The 17,415-nt window shown below is 38.2% G+C and overlaps 1 long non-coding RNA gene across 1 annotated transcript; it reads right to left on the bottom strand.

Annotated features, from left to right (window-relative positions):
- Positions 1 to 1,300: 1,300 nt before the first annotated feature.
- Positions 1,301 to 16,947, bottom strand: LOC309626556. Its single transcript, XR_014243273.1, has 2 exons — positions 12,712 to 16,947; positions 1,301 to 12,352 (listed from the first exon to the last, which is right to left on the bottom strand). It is a non-coding gene; the product is annotated as an uncharacterized lncRNA (long non-coding RNA).
- Between the last annotated feature and the right edge of the window lie 468 nt (positions 16,948 to 17,415).

Raw genomic sequence — 17,415 nt, 5'->3', positions numbered from 1 at the left:
AACTCTGATCAATTGGGAGTGTCTTTCTGGAGTGTTACATCGGGAAGGATTTCAAGGTTGAATAGGGGTTCATCAGGAAAGAGTTCTATGATTGATTAGTAATGTATGACATGGGGGAGGAAATTAGCATCACTCTGAAGTCTATTTGCTAGCCCTAGATAGGAAAATCTTCAAATCTCTCCCAACTGAAAAAAAGCTATCAACCATTCTTATAAAGAGCCACTAAAATTGAGAAGCCCTGGCTCACAGAAGCACTTCAAATTTGATGTCTACTCAAGTGCCACCAGAGGGATTTTAAGGTTGTACTAACAGAATTACCCACGGAGGTACCTAAAGTAGAAGGACAGTCCACTGGAATTTGTACTTTTAACCTAAGCTGTAGTGAGAAGAGATGCTGAAAAGACTCTTCGATGATCCTTATGAGGATAATTCACCTCTGAGCCACAAAATTTAGCTCCACCCACCCCCCACCTTCAGAAATGATGAAAGTGGTTAGGACTGGAACCCCTCCTGGGAAACTGGATGGTTAGCCTTATCATAAAAGAAAGGGAGGTAAGGAGACTTGTGGGGTTTCAAGAATTGAGAAGGAAGAATTACCCAACAACTGGAGGACAGATCCACATAATGGACAGACAGGTATATCAGGCCCTTGGCAGGAGGGGTTGACTAGACCGTCTCTGATGCAGTGTGCCTGGGGTTGTGGGTGCCTTGGGGGACATCTGTGTATGTGACTGAAAGAGCTAAGCTCTAAGAGCAATGACTCTGGGATGATCCAAGATAATCCTGGGCATTCTAAGCTTAGCCATTTTCCCTCCATCTTCCCTCCATCCTCTCTTCAAGATGACCATCCTCCCCTTAAGGACCATGGGGGCTGATGAAAGGACTTACTTAGCCAGTAGGTATCAGTACTACTATAGTCTGTGTGGGACTTGTTGATAACCACACTATGTATATAGCATCACAGGAACCAATCCCCAGATTTATCCTCATTGGATACAGAATTCAGACCTACAACTCAATTAGGCTGTGTAAATTTCCAGGAGTAGACACAAAAGAGAAATGCAGGTCTTACTGAAGAAAAATAAAAGACTTTCGTCCCCAGAGTTTTTGAAACAGTTTCTATGGGCTACACTAGAACCACAAATTAAGAGATAGCTCCTGGTATATCTCACAATACTGTTTCAGTAGTTACTATGGAAAAGCAAACCTGAAGGCCAAAAGGGACATGGCTTCATGTGACACAGCAGGATATATACAGGTTCCTTTTCAAGCCCTCAGTTACTCCACAACTATGGATAAATTCATTGCTTCCCTTTCCTTCCTTCCCCTCCTCTCCTCCCCTTTTCACAGGTGCTTGCTCTCTTACTCTCTCACTCTCTGCTCTTTCTCCTAAAATCCTTAAATTCTCCTAGCCTTTACTAAGTGCTTTCAGCAAATCCAGCCTCCCTTCTTTCTTCCTTCTCTCCTGTTGTTGGCACCTCCACCTGCCCTTACTCCATCCCAGCTTCTCAGCATTTTCCCCAGCTTCTTTCAAAGCCTGTACTTAGAAGGAATCTGGTCAGCTCTCTCATTCAAAGGTTTACTTCATTCATAAGACTTGATATGCTGACTCTCCCAAGGGTATTTACATTTTTACAGGAGACAAAATCTTACATAAAAAGGAATAAAGCTGTAATGTTAAATTTTCAATCATTGGAAAACTAATGGAGGGAGATATTGAGATATCAGAGGAGTCTTCCCAAAGCCCCTAAAAAAAAGCTATATCTTCAATTCCATAATACAGAGCACTTCTCAGTTTTCTAAGAGGTACCTGCTGGGATTTCTTGGCCCTGATTTGGATCCTACCCTGTAGTTTTTCTGGGGTGGTGTTCTCTCATCAGAACCAGAACTGCTGGTGCCCAGGACTCAGTAGCAATAATTCTCCTGGAACATTCAAAGACTTTAGAGCCTGGAAAGGCTTGGGAAGGAAGGAGTTAATTCTCTGAAGTGCCCATCAAGGCTGAGTTAATGGGTCTTAACAGAAACCTGAGCAGGAGACCAATCACCTGCATTCAGACTGACCACTGTTCTGTGGAATCCTAGGTGGTCTGCCTAAGCAGGTTCCCCCATGCCCTGGGGGGCCAGAGGCTCTGAGAAGAATCCAGTTCAATGAAGAGCAAAAGAATGATTAATAGTGCTTCCTGCCCTCGGGTTAGAGATGGGTGGGCCGCAGAGTACTGGAAGAAAAGCAAACAGCTGAATATTAGATTGCATGTGGACAGAAACCACTTACAATTTAGATTCAATATCATTCTGGTGACTGACGGATACAATCGAAGCCCACTCTTAGCATGGCAAAGAGTAAGCTGCTCTGCCCTTTTTATTTAATTTTTATTAATTTGTTCATTTATCATTAAGGATCTTTTAAAAACTCAGTAGCATTGTCTTTATTATCTCAAAAGGTATAGTAACTATTTAGTACCACATTTATATTTTAAGGAAGGAGGAGATTGCATGTTTGGGCCTTCTTACTGGACGTATATATTATATATGCACGTACGGAATATACGTATGTATGTGCATATACTTGTACAATATATAGATTATAAAACACGAATGAATTCATACTATCAGGTGAATCTGCACGGCCCTGTTTCTCAACATAGGGGTTTGGAATGGTGCAGAGTGTAACAGCAATACAGGCTCTGTGGGAGGGACTGAAAGGTTGGGGAGAGATAGAGGCTTGATGAGTGAGACTGAAAGTCTTTTCTCTAGTTCCGCCTCCAGTGCCCTCCTGTGAATCAAGGTTGCTTGTGACATTACTGGTGGCAGTTTAAATAAAACAGATGAAAAACAAGGTTGTTATTCCAGAAGTAAAATTTAAACTGGAAATTAAATTTAAGCACACTGAGAACTCTCAATATACAAAGAGAGCACATATCCTGTGTGAGCGTTTGTACTGGTTATCTGCATATTTGTGCACACACATACACGCAACAGACATGTGTGGGAGACAGAATTCCTGAATTCAGACCAGGCTCTGCTGCTAACTAGCTAGTGAGGTCATCAGGCAATTCAAGTCAACTCAAAATCTCCATCTGCTTATCAATAAAATGAAGGATTGAGATATCCTCATGGTCCTTTACAACTTTAAGATTTCTAAACATTTGTGTATAGAAGGTCATTATCAAGCAATTAGGAGAAACTCTTGTTCTTTGATCTGACCCCTGGAATGCAGTGTGTAGAAAGGAGCCACTCTCGGGAAGGTAGTAGAAGCTCTAGGACCGTTATGACAAAGAGCAGGCCATGTCCCTCAATCTCTCTCCCTGACTCAAAAATGATGGTTACATGCATAGACTTCAAAGTCTGACAGGTTCATGTCCAAGTCCAACAATACCAGTCACTAGCTATGTACCCTTTGACCTGTTACTATATGGTCAACCCTCCATATCCAAGGGTTCTACATCTGCCGCAGTTGGTTGAAGCTCACAGTCCTACATATTTTATAGAAAGGGCTTGAGCATCCATGGATTTTGGTATCTGTGGGGAGTCCTGGAACCTGAGGGATAACAGTACTATCCTAATCCTCAGTTTTTCTCCCCTGGAAATTGAAGATCACAATGTCCACCTCAACAAACTCTTTTAAGGCTTAAGTGTGAGAATGTGGATGACATTTTTGGCATGATGCTGAGCACATATTAAGTATTCAAAATAACTCTGTGTGTACTGATATATATGCATGCCAATATATATTTAACATATTATATATTTATTATTAAATCTCTGGTAAGCTTGACTTATACAGATTTATAGAAAAAAGACTATTGTTATTTGGCAGTGGGAGAATAGAAATTATTCATGAAGAATAAGGTTTTCATTTTCTATGGAAAAGAGCATTTGCAAATCAGGAAAAATAAGTATGATGAGATGAAATGTACAGACAACTGAATACTATATTTTAGATACCCGGTCAACCACTGAGAATTATTCCAAGACACTTCCTTATTTATCTCCTATTAACTGCCTGTAACATGGATGGCTGGAGAGGCCCCTTGATGATCCCAGGGCTAAAGCCTCAAAGATTAAGCACCCTATCTATGCATTCATGTATTTACTCAATACTTCCTTTGGATTCCTCCATAACGAAAGCTCCAGGAGAGCAGGGGCCATGCCTATCTTGCCCAGTGCTGGATCTCAAAGGCTTAGAACAATGCCTGGCACATGATAGGTGCTGAAAAAAATACCATATTATAGACATCATATTTATTTGTTCTGTTCATTGTTTCCTGTCTCCTCCTGCTAAAATGTAAGCTCCGCAAGGCAGTGAACATTACTTTGTTCACTGATGTGTCCCAAGTGCCTAGAACAGTGCCTAGCACATTGTGGGGCCTTCATAAATGTTGTGAGGATGACGACTGAAAGCGGGTAGGGAGAGTGATTTAGAAACAGTAAAGTCTCAATACTCTCGGCTGTTCAAGGAGCTTCTTAACCTTCAGTTTCAAATGGAGGTTTCAAGGAAAATAGCTTCTACTGCCCCTTAAATGCAGAGCATTCAGCTAAATCACCAGACCTTTCAGGAGTTTCTGAGAAAATGAAGACAAGGTAAAAAAGTCAGTTCCATATCCAAGGTTGCAAAGGCTGTTCTACATTTATCCAAACTCACGCTCTCCTACACTGGTTTGTCAAATCTTTTATTTAAATATCTCATTATCTAAGACAATTTTGTACTTACTGTCATGAAGGCTTATGAAACCTACAAACCTGTCTTGCTGGAACAGGTACAATTTAAGCCAGTGATTGTTCAAAAGAGAAAGGAAAGGTGAAGAATGGCACCACTGTGAAGATTTAGAGCAGGAAGGTAGACAGCCCTTGGAGCTAACCTCTGTTCTCCAGGGTGTCTGTTTAGGCTCCTTAGACAATACATGTAGCCTAAAGATACAGGGGGGAAAAATTGTAAGTCTTCATGTATAATTTTTGTTGTTATAGCTAAACTGATAGTTGAGGGTTAGGAGCTGAAACAATATTTTATAGAAGTATCATGTTGAAGTTTTTGCAGGTTTCAAAATATTTAAATATGTAAATTTCAATGAAGAGATGTTCAGGTTTTTTGATAGTCTAATGATTTTAAGCATCTCATTTCTAGTCACACACTGACAAAAGATGTTCAGATTGCAGTGTGAGATCGTTTCTATGGTTACAGTTGTTTCCTAGCATTTTAGTGACATCTTTTGTGAGCACTGGCTGCTTCACTTATTTGTCACTAATGTATGTGTAGAACTATAGTTAATAGCCTTGGGCGGACAAAAATTTTTTTTTTCTGAATGGCTGTATTGTTTTTTAGCAGCATTTTTCAATAAGGTGACAATGCATTAGAATACTAATGGTATGTACGTTATTTTAAGATGTCAAGTTTTCAATAAAATGATAATGAAAATTTTGCATTTCATTTAATAGTTAAATATTCATGAATTTTCACAGCATGATGAACTGAGTGAAAAATAAAGAAACTGTATAATGTATAATACTAAACATCATAAATTAAGTTTCTTTTCATAGAAGCTATTCAAGAGTGTTTAATATATGGTTCTTCGTGGATTTAGACCAATCTGAGCTAAATTAAAGGCACCTAAAAAGGAAACTTGTTTAAACCAATTTAACATATTTTAACACAGCATGTTTACAATGTAACAATATAAAGGAAAATGACACATTACAAACAATATATACATTATAGAAAAATTATGATGACTAAGTGGGGGATATAATCATCCGGCAACAATATTTTAAAGAAAGAAATTGTGAAGTAGGAGATGGAGGCATGCATGGGAGTAGAGCCCTGTGACATAACCACCTATTACTATAGGATGAAAGTAAGCATAGAAATTGAGAATCTAAAAGTTCTGTCCAATGATGAACTGTTTCAGGCATTAGGCTAATTTCTGGAGAACCAGGCATGAACATCATGTCTCCCCTCTGGCCCAGGACTGATCCAGTCCTAATGCAAATGTCAGAGTAAGGAAAAAACACTGCCCAATATTAGGAGTTAAAAGACTTCATCCAAATTCACATATCATTTGTTGTCTGCAGCAGGATCCACTCCAACTGCCTGTTACAAAGGATGCATCTACGATGAGCATTTGGAGATGCTGTGTATGGAGTTGAGCTACCAGAGAGGAAGTGACTAATGGAATTCTAATTACTGATCACACTGATGTGGAAGATTTGACTCTGTATGAGAGAGATATTGTCAATCACTAAATAACCCATGACCTCTTCTGCCAACCTCGTGGCTGAGAATTGTTCAGCTACACTCTCCTGACTAGCCAGGCATTCCACTGACCCATCCAATTAGGACTGTAGGATGAGACTGAGAGAACCATAAGACTGAGACACAGAACGCAGACTTGGCTTCTACTGAGAGCAAATCAGGAGCAGAACCAAAATAAAGTAGACAGAAAATCATGGAGGTTCCTTAAAAAAACTAAAAATACAACTACCATATGATCCAGCAATCCCACTCCTTGGCACATATCCGGAGAAAACCGTAATTCGAAAAGATGTATGCACCCCAATGTTCACTGTAGCACTATTTACAATAGCCAAGGCATGGAAGCAACCTAAATGTCCATCAACAGAGGAGTGGATAAAGAAGATGTGGTACATATAGACAATGGAATATTACTCAGCCATAAAAAAGAATGCAATAATGCTATTTGCAGCAACATGGATGGACCTAGAGATTATCATACTAAGTGAAGTAAGTCAGACAAAGACAAATATGATATCACTTATATGTGGAATCTAAAAAAAAATGGTACAAATGAACTTATTTACAAAACAGAAACAGACTCACAGACTTTGAAAACAAACTTACAGTTACCAAAGGGGAAAGGTGGTGGGGGGGAGGGATAAATTAGGAGTTTGGGATTAACATATACACACTATTATATATAAAATAGATAATACACAAGGACCTACTGTATAGCACAGGGAACTCTATTCAATATTCTGTAATAAACTATATGGGAAAAGAATCTAAAAAGGATGGATACATGTATATGTATAACCGAATCACTTTGCTGTACACCTGAAACAAACACAACATTGTAAATCAACTATACTCCAATATAAAATAAAAATTAAATTCAAAAAATCATAGACTGATAGGTGCTGCAGATTTGTCTGAGAATGTGGACTTAGAATGCAAAACTTTAAATTCTTGTAGTTTAAAAGCATCATCAGAGTAATGCTTTACCCAGATTGGTGATTAACTTGGTGCTATACATCTCTCACAGGTATTATTGTCACTAATTTCTTTAATGCCTAACATACATGTGTAATAATACTTACAGATACATAAATGCAGATGGGAATCAAACATAGTTTTTTGTTTTTCTTTTTTTAAGGAGGATTTTTTTTTTAACATCTTTATTGGAGTATAATTGCCTTACAATGGTGTGTTAGTTTCTGCTTTATATCAAAGTGAATCAGCTATACATATACATATATCCCCTTATCTCCTCCCTCTTGCGTCTCCCTCCCACCCTCCCTATCCCACCCCTCTAGGTGGTCACAAAGCACCGAGCTGATCTCCCTGTGCTATGTGGCTGCTTCCTACTAGCTATCTATTTTACATTTGGTAGTGTATATATGTCCATGCCACTGTCTCACTTCGTCCCAGCTTACCCTTCCCACTCCCCACAGCTCTATTTACAATAGCCAGGACATGGAAGCAACCTAAGTGTCCATCAACAGGTGAATGGATAAAGAAGATGCGGCACATATATACAATGGAATATCACTCAGCCATGAAAAGAAAAGAAATTGAGTTATTTGTAGTGAGGTGGATGGACCTAGAGTCTGTCATACAGAGTGAAGCAAGTCAGAAAGAGAAAAACAAACACTGTATGCTAACACATATATATGGAATCTAAAAAAAAACAAAAAAAACCCAAAATGGTTCTGAAGAACCTAGGGGCAGGACACGAATAAACATAGTTATTTTTAAAGGTATTTTATACATGAGAATGTTACTGCAAACTATCTTATTTATCCTATTTAACATTATCTTTGATTATGCTAAATGGGTAATCATTTTACATATTAAGGAACTGAATTATCAATGAAAATAAAATAAGTGACAAAGGTAAAAAACAGAAATTTCATATAAGGTTTCCTTAAGTTTAACAGACTGTGCAATTCTAGTTCATTTTAACAAATGATTCTTATTTATTAAATATCAACCAGGTAAATTTTGTTATTCAGTGGCCTGGCTCTACCACTTACTAGCTATACAACATAGTGGAGGCAACCTCACCTTTCATGCTTCAGTTTTTTCATCTGTAAATGGGGACAGCTGGAGTACCTACCTTATAAAATGTTGTGTAGAGTAAGTGAGATCAATACCTATATAACACTTATCATTATGCTTGTCAAATGGTAAGCACACAATAAATATTAGCTATCTTCAACATCATTATAGTTAATGTTAATTTATTTAGAGAGAGCATAAGATAGAACCAGTAGAGAGATGGTGGGCAAAAGATGTTGAAGACTTTCTCAGCACAAATGTCATGAAAGTGAATATAGGTACAAATAGTGTTTTAATGGAATATCTTAAACTGGATAAAATGTTGTGGACCAGAAGTCAGCAGAGCAAATTAGCTAACTTTCTAGTAACCAGCCTCCCTTATCCATGTAAGTAGATTGGCATAACTGATCTCTTCCTGGTCTAAATGGTGATGACCATATGACTTTATGAAACCAGATGCTTAAAAAGAATTTATAATGCAAAAGGACAAGTATCATATGATTCCACTTATATGGGGTACCTTGAATAGTCATATTCATAGAGACAGATATTAGAATAGTGGTTTCCAGAGTTGAGGGGAGAGAGAGAATGGGAAGTTCTTACCTAATGGGCACAGAGTTTCAGTTTGGGATGATGAAAGTGTTCTGGAGATGTACAGTGGTGATGGTTGTACAATAATGGGAGGTACTTAACACCACAGAACTGAACACTTAAAATCGTTAGAGTGGGGAACTGCCTGGTGTCCAGTGGTTAGGACTCTGCACTCTCACTGTTGAGGGCCCAGGTTCAATTGCTGGTCGGGGAACTAAAATCCCACAAGCCAGGCAGCACAGCCAAAAATAAATAAATAAATAAATAAATTTTTTTAAAGAAAATGGTTAAAGTGGTAAATTTTATGTGAAGTATATTTAACCACAATCAAAAAAAGACAAATATAAGTGGCCAATAAATGTTTGGGGAAAAAACAAAAACAAAAAGGAATATACAGAGTTAATCCAATTTATTGAGGTAAAAAAAAATGCCCCTTGTCCACAATTTCAGGCACTTAGTCAAATAACATATTATGATTTTAGTCTCAGTTTGCATGATGCCCAAGACTCTAGGACTTTGATTTTACATATTATCTTATCCCTCATTAATTTTATTTTATTTTTAAAAAATGTATTTATGTTATTTATTTATTTTTGGCTGTGTTGTATCTTCGTTGCTGTGCATGATGGGCTTTCTCTAGCTGCGGCAAGCAGGGGCTACTTGTCATTGCAGTGCGCGCAGGCTTCTCATTGCAGTGGCTTCTCTTGCTGTGGAGCACAGGCTCCAGGCGCGAGGGCTTCAGTAGTTGCAGCCGGCTCAGTAGTTGTGGCTCGCGGGCTCTAGAGCGCACGCTCAGTAGTTGTGGCGCACAGGCTTAGTTGCTCCTCGGCATGTGGGATCTTCCTGGACCAGGGGTCAAACCCGTGTCCCCTGCATTGGCAGGCGGATTCTCAACCAATGAGCCACTAGAGAAGCCCCAAAAAGTCTCTCATTAATTTTAGATAAACTCTTTTAGCTTCAGACTTGAGAATAAAACAATTACATCACATCACTATCAAAAGTGTCCACTTCAGTGCCTCAGGAAGTCTAATGAGACCATTGTGATCAGCACTCCTAGCAAGGTGATCTTCAGAATACATCAGTCTCTTGAACAGAACGAGTGAAGAGAGCATTAAGACTAATTGTGGCTAATGCATTCTCCTGTACGCATTCCTGGGCTGATGCCCAGCCCCATTAAATATCACCCCAAATGAATTGGGAATGCTACTGAACAGGGAAGAGAAGACATTTTCCTCCTGCATAAGTACAGCCAACACAAACATCACCTAACCCAAGTGCTGCCCTGCCATTTCTTCTTCATTTTGATGTGTTTCTTGTATGTCTCAGGAGATAGGAAACTAATATCCTGTCTGAAGAGATTCCAATCAAGCAAACACTGCTCATTTATTAGCTAGGATTAGACTAACAGCAAATTTGATCTTTGGTTTCAAGGTCTTATCCTTTCACCCAAAAGTTACCCTGATTTCAAATAGCCCCGTTTCTCTGTTTTATCAAGAAGTAGCAACAATCTACTACCACCACTGTTATTATGGCATTTCAATCAACTCGTTTCATTGCGGTTTGAGAAAACACTTTGTTGAAAACCAAAGGAAAATCTGCCACGTTTCCATTCAGACATATGGCAGGAAAAAAAAAGCTTAATAACCAGTAATCAGAGTCTGCCTTCTTTGGGTGGAATCCACTGTGGATAAAAGCAATTTATGCTGCATTGGACGAAAATAGTTCATCGATGTTATTCTTCAAGAGATAGTAAAATAACTCCCTCTCATCTGATATCCCAAAACCAAGGAGGGAAAGAGTTCAGATAATGTTGGGATCGATAAAGTCACAAAAGCAGAGTCATGGAGGAAATACATCTTGAAATTACTGTCTTGCTCTTTCTGTCACAGAACTAGCCAAAGAATAGTCAGGGCCATAAGGAAGGGTAGTATTACAACAAGTTTTAGTTCAGGGAATCATCGAAATTAAAGACAACAAAGATACAATATGTATCTACCTAGAGTAGTGATTTCAATGATCAACAATCTGCAGTGTTTTTCCCTTTCAGGAAATAGACCTCTGATTATTCCCCCAAGGCTTAAATAAATTCAGAATAGTGAAACATCAAAACTTACCTTTTAATATATTTTGAACTGACATTTGAATATGGATATATATTTTATAGATGGTTAAGCAAATTAACAAGGCTTCATGAAAGTCCAAACTCGGGAAAGGGAGAAATATCCCTTTTCTTCATTAGGTATCAAGACCCTTTAACTCTTTCCCATAATCTTCCATGCTCAGAATATTCTCCTTTAGTCCATGCCTTATCACCCTCTCAGGCAAAAGCGCCCCTCTCTACAAACTACCCTTTCTGCAAAGGGCATGTGTTTTGATATCAAAAGGTTTCTCAGTCTACATAGTGAATAGTGGGAGTTCTTATGTCAACAAAACAAAAAGTAGGCAATACATGTTTTCATTGGCAATGCGGTGATTCCTAAACTTTGTTGCACATTAGAATGGTCCAGAAAGTTTTTTAAAAACCTGATGCTCAGGTCATACCCTGTGCCCATGAAATCAGAATGTCTGGGGGTGGGAGCCAAACACAGTATTTTTTAAAGATCCCCAGGTAATTCCAATGTGCAGAAAAGTTTGGGAAACCTTCCTATCATGGAAGTCAAAATGTGTTATTAATTACATGCCAACAAACCATCTCTTCATACCAATAATCAAGAATTGACAATGTTTTGATTTCTTAGCATTATTTAATCTTTGACCACCCTAGAAAAGTCAATTCAAAGTGAAGTTGTCAGGATAAATAATAAAAAGCGTTTCTTCTTTTTTCGTTATTATTAAATCAATACCATACTATGGTGTCACTAAACATTTTCTTATTAAAGATTTTCTTCTTATGGTTTTATTTCTACTATCATTTTCCTGACAGGGCTGGCATAGACTCTACTCATGGGGAAATTTGTGTTCACTCCCTACAAGGGATAGATTTTTCTAGGAAGGTTACACTTTATAAATGTGGTTTGGTTTTCCTGTATGGTATAGGTTTTATGACATAACAGAGGAAGAGTCAAGCCACACCCATTGTAATCTCTTATTTTTTGTCCTCAGGCTCCAAAAACCTTACTCCCACCTGGAAACAGTGTGCTAAATCCTTATTTTGCACCTTACATTGGTAGATAATGCAAGTATCTTTCCTCTCAAAATTCTTATTCACTATATTTTCATTAATGATTTATATCAGCAGAGAATTTTAAAATCTATTTCCATCACCCAGTAATTTTTCTAAGAAAAGCAATTTCTATATTCTGATTGAAAAACTGAAGAAATTACTAGATAAGCCATGCTTATTTTGACCATCTTCCTTAGAATACAGCTTAACCAGCCTCTTGCCTTTGCCTAAATGTCACTATGCCTTTTACATATGTATCCTCAGACATCTGGCTCCTTTTCTTTCAGGCTTTTTGGACTAAGACAAACCTTGGGAGGCTTCCCTGGTGGCGCAGTGGTTGAGAATCTGCCTGCCAATGCAGGGGACACGGGTTCGAGCCCTGGTCCGGGAAGATCCCACATGCCGCGGAGCAACTGGGCCCGTGAGCCACAACTACTGAGCCTGCGCGTCTGGAGCCTGTGCTCCGCAACAAGCGAGGCCGCGATAGTGAGAGGCCCGCGCACCGCGATGAGGAGTGGCCCCCGCTCGCCACAACTAGAGAAAGCCCTCGCACAGAAACGAAGACCCAACATGGCCAGAAATAAATAAATAAATAAATTTAAACTGCTCTGCAACATACTAATTAAATCTGGGACCCGATTCTCAAAAAAAAAAAAAAAAGACAAACCTTGGAAACAGTCAACTTCATTAAAAATATTTTTGTCTTGTAGAGTCTAGATGGCTTTATTATCTGAATGTTTCCTTCTCTCTTCACTTTTTCTTGTCCAATAATTGATATATTCATACATAAGAATACAAACAGAAAGAAAATTAAATAGCCCCCTTCAAAAATTCCTTTGGTATCATGAGAGCTAATCAACACAGACAATTTTTTTTTAATTAATTCAACCGAGTTAATTCTTGCTCACACTGTGATTTCTGTGAATATTTTATCAGTCTCCTTAAAAGATTTTGGAAGTCTCCTTGAAGTTCAGAATATTACAGTTTCTAAGTTCTTATACTATGCCTTATTTATGAACCTACCTACCATGATTCTAACCTAAGTTAACAATAAGTTAACAAGTATTTACTAAAGGCCTACTCCATGCCTGGCACTGTGCGAGGCATCATAAAGAATGTAGAAGGAAAGAAGCCAAAGAATTGTCCCTGGAATTTGCAACCTGGTTGAGGAGGTGAGATGCTATTGGTTATAAAGCACAGCTATTTTTTGAAGAAAAAATACTAAGAAAGGAAAAATAGGCATCTGATTAAATTTTGACTTGTCATCATGTATGTCAAGATGCATTGACATTTTAAGATGCATTCTGATTTTAGAGATGCAAAAATGCAAATAAATAAATAAAAGTGCATCTTAGTATCAAATGCAATGAATAGGGTATATACTGTAACAACCAGAAAATAATAGACAAAAATGCTAAATACAGGAGAGGTTGTACACACAGTGATGGGCAGAGGGTTGCTGCAATAGATACCACTGCAACCACTTGGATGGTTTGCACAATGACTAAAGCTAAATGGAACAAAAAGTCAAAAGCACTAGTAAAGTCCCTGGAGTTCCATATCATGTCAGGGTAGCAAATTCCTACTTACTACTCACTTTAATGAGACAGGCACATTGAATATCACACTCACATCTGATCCCCTGTCATGTCCTACTTATCCTATACCCACAATCTTTCACATCCATCCCCTTTTCTCCTTTCACTTGCCATTGTACTATTTCTTCTCACTGTTTTCTCTACCAAATCTCTCTAGGCAGTATCTAACTTAATCTTCCCTGGCCACAGCTCTGAGCACAACAATCCCAACATTGTGGGGATGGCAACAATGGCTAATCAATGATGACTAAACTACTTAGCTTGGCATTCAAGGCCCTAGAGGATCCAACCCCAGTATACGTTATCTCCTACTTTTCCATTGCAACAGTAGTTCTCTTAAAATATTTCTATTTAATTGACTCATCAGATCAATATTCTCCACTCCCTGTGTAAAATATGGCCTCTGTAAAACATGGATGATTAAACGCTTTGAGCTAGCAAGTAATACAGTACATCTGTGCCCTTCTCCCACCAATTAGCTACATGCTTGTCCAAACCTATTTATGCCAGTCTTACTTGTTTTTGCAATTATGTGATTTAATTAAACACAAAAACTGATAAAATATAAGTACAGAAAGAAAATAGTTTCTATGAAAACTGAGTTATATGCTTGATTAAAAAAAAAAACAAGCCAACAAAAGAATGATGTCCAATTAAAAATGGGCAATACAGCTATAACAGATTGAGAAAATAAATAATAAAAATATAGAAAAATATCAGACTCAGACTGCTCTCAGGTGTCTCCTAGTTTTGCTCCACTTTAAATAAGCCAAACTGGTTTATATCAAATCAGGCATAAAATGGTGTTATAGGCAGGGTCTCCAATCAGCAGACTCATACTCCGAGAAAATGATTTGGTTCTTCAGGAAAAGACTGGCAAATAAATGCATGCCTGTACATTTTATGTTAAAATTAAAAGCCTACATGTGTTGTTTTTTTAATGATTCCCCACTTTTACCAAGATTTCAACTTACAAACTAGCTATGGGTCCCAACTCAATACATACAGAAACTCTGCTCCTACCCTGGGCTCCAAACAAACTTTAACTCCTAGGTCCATACTATTTCTTCTTCAAGAAATAAGCTTTTCTCACCTCTCCCACTGTTCAAATCTACCAAATCCTCAAGAACCTGTGAATGCCCCTATCTCTGTGACGTGTCCCCTAAAGCCTTTCTGTCAGAAATCAGAGTCAGAGGTACCTGAGGATTCTAGTATCAGCCCTATCATCTATTGTGGGGACCTAACCAAATGGATTTGAACCTCTAAGTCTCAATTTCTTCATCTATAAGATGGAGATAATACCTACCACATAGGATTGTTAAAGTGTTTAATGTGTAAAACACTAAGAATAATGCCTGTAATGTAGGTGGGTTCAAAAAATGAGACCCCAACCTCCACCCATGTATCCTTCTTTTGGACGCTTACAGACACTTGCTCTTCTTTCATGGTGCCTCTTCTCTATCCTGTATCACAACAGTGTCAGTACTATCTCTTCCCCTCTGCTAGATGATATATTCCTTGACTGCTAAGCTGTGCAGCTAATACTTTTTTGTGATCACTTGCCTTTCTCTTAAATAAATAAACCATTAAATGAAAGGCTGAGTGACTGATGAACTTTTATTCTGGTCAGATAAATAGAGGCCTGGCAAAAGAATAAGGAAAAGAGAAACAGAGTATTTTACGTGCTTTGTATTTGACTTTCTATTAAACTTTTTTCAATAGGATAGATAAAATGCTTAATTATAGCAAATTATAGCAGCTTACAGATGGGTGCATCTATACCTCTTTTTTGAATGGCTTCATCTTTTGTTTTCTTGTTGATTCTGCCTTTATCCTAAAAATGCTGAAGGGCTCGATTACACCTGACAGCAGTCTTGGCAGTCCCTGGAGAATTCCAGTCTTTGCAATGCAACATTCTTTGGGAGAAGAGAAAATTTTGCCTGCTTTTCCCCCAAAAAAGGATTGAAATTCTGCATTCTTTTTAGTTGACAATTGACTGGAACATTTTGCAAATAAGTGCCAGGCCTCAATGAGGTGCAAAATACTGACTGTATTAGCTAGTTATTTAGAGAGATGTGAAGATGCTCTTGCCAACATACATTCAATTTAGGCTTTGGATGCTTTGCGTGATCTCCCAGGCAGCACTTGTTTGAAAATGTTGGAATTTAATTTTAAAGTTTTCACATTTTTTTGTTCTTATTTTTAAAAGCAGCAATAACTTTAGTTCTTTAGAGCAGACTCTAGGGTTAATCTTTGTATATGTGTGTATGTTTATACACATATATGTAAAATCTAGAAAAATTTTTTTGCTCTGCTTTCTTATTCTTTTGCTCTCTTCTAATTTGTGTCTTTGAACTTCAACATTCTCAGTGTCAGAATACTGAAAATGGAACAGCACTGCTGTTTTTGTAGAGATGACCTTTTCAGGTCCACACCCTTCTTGGGTTACCATGCAGATCCACATATAATTCTATAACCACAGACTACAAGGTCATTAAGGGGCAATGAAAGGTCCTTTACCAACCTACCATGTAAGGCGTGTGACAGAGCCCACTTAAGTCACATATGACCAAGAATTTCTCCTCAACCAGGAGAAACTATGTTCCTTGATAAAGCTCATTCCGAATTGTCACAAATTAATATTTATAATAGTAACAACAACTTATATTTGTATATGCAGAAAACATTCATCACTTCTACTGTCCTAGTGGGAGATTTAGACATGTCTGGGCATGTTTAGCAAACTATTAGGTTAGGCTTAACTAGGGCTTTGTCATACATGAACGGGTTATGCACTTTACAGCTCTAGGGGAACCATTCACACGGACTATTTCACTATGACAAGCCTTGACCTAGGGTGGAACATGGGCTCTGGGTGGCGAAAAATACCAGCAACAGGGACAGAAGCTTGGAGAAGAGCAACAGTAGTATTCACCACAAGAGCATAAAAAGTAAACTGTGGTCCAGGATGATTCACAAGCAAGTAGGATTCCCCCTGGGGAGTCCCAGAAATGCCTGAAAGAGAAGAAATTTTTGAAGGGCTGTAGTTCCTACATGAGAAGGAAATGAGGTTCAAAAATATAAGTGACTTTCCCAAGGTTGTGCAGGTAGACAAACCAGGATCAGAAGTCACTGGGAGTTTCATAGTCATGTATGACCACGAAGAGTCTATAAACCATGACTCTGTGAATGACATACTTTGCATTTGGTAGAAGACTGAAAGAGAGGGACACCTCTGAGAGTGTGCCATAGTGTTATCAATATTATCCTTATAGGACTGGTCTGAGAATTACTTAATAGCCATGTGCTTTGAGATATCAATAAACAAGAAAAAAAATTCAAACTTGCATCCAATCCTGATACAAGTATTTCATTAAAAGATCCTTTTGTTACGACAAGGACCAAACAATGTCAGATGTAGTCTACCACACATCCACCTTACCCCGAAGTTGTAGGTCTTTTTAGAGAACAGCATTGAAAGAGAAGTTTCAGAACTATTTTTTATATTCCCCAGTGCAACCTGCTGGAATGAATAATAGCTGTACTTAGGCCCCATGTTTGAAAGTTTTAAAATCTAATATTGCTGCATATGTCTTCTACTGTTTACCTACAATTGCATGGGCTTTGATACCAACAGCCTTGGATGGGAATTCCAACTTGATACTTATAAACTGTGTAGCCCTGGATCAGTCACTGAGCCTTTCTGAAGCCTTTTCCTCATGTGTAAAAAAAGATTATAACATTCACCTTGCAAACTACACTATAGAGATGTT

The sequence above is a fragment of the Balaenoptera borealis genome (assembly GCF_965194805.1).
Source record: "Balaenoptera borealis genome assembly, chromosome: 3".
NCBI lineage: Eukaryota > Metazoa > Chordata > Mammalia > Artiodactyla > Balaenopteridae > Balaenoptera > Balaenoptera borealis.
Note: the sequence above shows the minus strand (reverse complement) of the source record. Positions and strands in the feature narration are given on the sequence as shown.